Source organism: Salmo salar, chromosome 07 (assembly GCF_965601325.2).
Source record: "Salmo salar chromosome 07, fSalSal1, whole genome shotgun sequence".
NCBI lineage: Eukaryota > Metazoa > Chordata > Actinopteri > Salmoniformes > Salmonidae > Salmo > Salmo salar.
In genome coordinates, this window is record NC_138297.1 from 28,454,418 (window position 1) to 28,458,075 (window position 3,658).

Consider the following 3,658-nt stretch of genomic DNA (forward strand, 5'->3'; position numbering starts at 1 on the left):
TCTCCCTTTGATGATTCTCATATATACAGTATGTCATAAGGCCTTAGGCCTTTTTTTTGAAGGCCTAGTTACAATTAGAAGATTCTGAAATCTGTTATAGGCAGTAGTAGGTGTTGTGATCAGACAAGCTCATATGTCGAATTTCTATTTTCTAGATTAAAGAAAATATATGTAGATAATAGCATGACATTGATTAGTGAGGTGGATTTATGCCTGTGAATAGAAAGTGTACTCTGTTGCATTAGGATTATGTGCTCGCCAGGCATTGATGAGGTTGAAATCAGAGAGTATACGACTACAAACATGTGGATTGTAGTTGTTTTTATTTTTTTTTGTCCGCATGTCCAAAATGGCATTCATGTCTGTCCCTATGATCAGATGGAATTCAATTAATTCCCAAAAATATGCCGTTCACAGAACAATTTTTTTTTATACCTTTTTGAATACGCTGAGTGCCTTGCATTTAGAGTGAATTGTAATTAACTCTCATGACTTGTATTTGTTAGCGAAAGAGACACGATTGTTGTATTGAATGGTTTTCAGTACTGTAGCCTTCACCAAGTGAATGTCTAAGTGGATATGTTATCTTCAAAATTGAACTCATTATGACAACCCATTACATATATCATAAAGCCCCTGAGGGCCTAGTTATACCCTAACACAATGGTCTGAAACTCCTGGTATACAGGCCACATGAAGCCTACAAGTCACATCATGTTGGCTTGCAAAGTGATGTTTAATTCCTATTGGAATCCAGCCAGAGTTAGGATATCTAACAAAATTAACTTTTAATCACACGCAACCTGCATTCAGAATGACTGTTGGGGTAGGGAAGATTGATTACTGATTATTGATTACTGCCTAAATCATATAAACTGGAACAGCCATAACAGTAATGTGTGAAATAAATCGAACTACTAACAGATTGGATTAGTTAGATTGGTTGATTCATCTTATGCTACACAAACATAGATACCCTTTTCATGTGTGAGTTCCAAACATCTCTAACGGTCTCCCCAATGTGAGTTTGTTTATGCACGTGATGTTAGAACATTCTCTCCATTCCAGAATGTGATTGTTACACAACAGTATATTTAATCCACGCTGCCCTCAAACCTAGCACGCAGCCTGTTCTTATTTATAGGCTGTTTTCAACTTGTCAATTTCAAATGATTTTCTAACAAGTTTTTTATTTTCTAAGAACAGTTGAGGTGTGTTCCGCCTCCTTGTTCATTCACATAAAAGTAGTCATTTATACTTATGTGGGCCCAATTTTTTTGGGACATTTCTGATCCGGACAAAATTCCCCAAGAACTTCCCAATTGTTTGTGCAGTTCAAGTCTGCAGACATTTGCGCAGCTCCCGTCCTGCACACACATGTTCCACATGTCCCGTCTGTTGCCTGCATCGCAGTCATTGGTGTTTTCGTTACCAATAAAAACTTTGTAAATGTGTGCGTTTCTATCAAAGTAAGTGCCTTATTACATTATAATAGTTTCTGTTTGTTGTGTTATGTCATTTATACTGTAGCATAATATATTTGTGTATATTCCTTATAACCGTGGACACGCGAGGTAACATTACTCATTTCATAACCTTTATGGTGTTATATTCAATGGTGCTTATGTTGCTAGCAACATTATTCTATTAGCTCTGTAAAACAATGCTAATTGCGCCAGAGAAGTATTAGCTTGTGCTGTATTTTGAAGCTATACTGGTCTTATGACTCTCAAGTGGCACAGCGGTCTAATGCAGAGCATCTCAGTGCTAGAGGCATCACTACAGACACGCTGGTTCAAATCCAGGCTGTGTTTCTATCTAAGTAAGTGCCTTATTATGTTAATAGATTTTCTATGTAATTTGCATGTGAACTGTATGTCCAACTACAAAAAAGACCTTGTTCAGTAATCATCTCACCTGTTAGTTGGCAGTGAACTATGTGGCCATTGAGGGCAGTGTTGATCAGATGGGAAAATATCTTCTTATACCACTTGGTTGTTTTCCGAGTGCATTCCACAAAGCTGTTTATCATGTCCGCCTTATCCACTGCACACATTTTGAGGTTATAGTCAAGCACGCAGTCTGGATTGATTGTTCTCTCTCCCGTCAGGTGGTCCACCTTCCCTGTGGCCGACATGGTTGCTGTATGGACAGAGGAGAGGACATGAACGTCTCGTTTGTCATGCCACTATACTGCCAGCTGTTGACAATTCTCCTTGAACTCCACCTCCCTTCTCTGCATCTTCCTGCATCCGAATGCCAGCATCCCCTTCCTGTTTGACCTGACTGTGCAACAGGCCACTCTACGGTTGAAGAGCAGATGCTGTAAGAGTGTGGGACTGCTGTAACAATTGTCCACATACATAGTGTGTCCCTAGCTGAGATGAGGAGCCAGCATGGTCATCACCACGGACCCGGACACCCCAAGCCCCTCATACTCATCAATGCTATTGTGTTAGCGTGCTAAACGCTAGTTCTCCTCAGCGTTTTCACTCCTGTTTTAGCATCCCCTTTAATCACTGTGTTGCTAATTAAGCAGGGCCTTTCAGTATGCTATTGCAGTATGCTAATACCCAAACACAGCCAAGTTATGCTAATTTATTAGCGCATATTAGCTTTAGGGCCAGGGTAGCTCCAAATGCTATTGTCAGGCTGGTAAGAACATTTCTTATTTTGTATAACGGGTCATTTAGGATGGCAGTAACATTGTTGATGAAATGTAGGCATCGAAGCAGAACTAGGAAGCGGTCTTGGGAAAAGAGGGTGGCAAAGAAGGGAGTTGCAAACAGGATCTGTGCTCCAGTTTTCTCTTAGGGAGTTCTTCTTTACTATCCCCATGAGAAGGACTGTCACCAGGAAGGTATACATTTCACCAATTGTGGTTGTCCCCCCCCCCCTCCTGGCTCTGTCTTCTCCTGTAGCTCAAAGGCATAGCGATTGGTCTCTAATATGTCTCCCACCAGCTCCTCTGTCAGAAACAACTTGAAGCACTCTGCCTCAGATGGAAATGGCAAGGAACGTTACACTCCAGACTGGGACTCATCAAAGCAAACAGCAGGGACAGGAGGGATGAAATGGCTGGCAGCCTTCCAGCTACCACAGAACTCCTGTACTTCATCCACTGTCGGTCTGCCTCCATCACCACCAGCATCTTCAAAGGGACCTGGGACTTTGTCAGTGGACAAGGGGTCCTCAGATTCAGGGTTCTCAATGGCTGCGGGGCAGCTCCTAACTGTCACTGTCAGAATCTGATTGCTGACTTTCATACTCAGACTCATTGTCAGAATTGTAAAAAATCGCCAGAATTTCCGCATTTGTGAGTTGTCTTCTTTTGAAAGACATTGCTAATGCTACAGCTTAGCACACTAGCTACATACATAAACAACAACACTGAATAGCCCAGAGTGGGAGTAAGAGGTTACGTGATTGACTGCCGGCACGTGCTACTTGTATCAATAAATCACTATCAGAAAAAGTTTTGTGTGGTAATTATTTATATATTTACTGTTTTATTCGCATGTTTTCAAGTTCCGGTGATAAATCATGCATTCCGATTCTTGCATAGATTGTAATGGGCGCATATTATGTGTGTAAAATACTTTTTTGAAGGTTGTACTGAATATGATGAGCTAAGCTAATTCCAGCTATATGTGGAGCC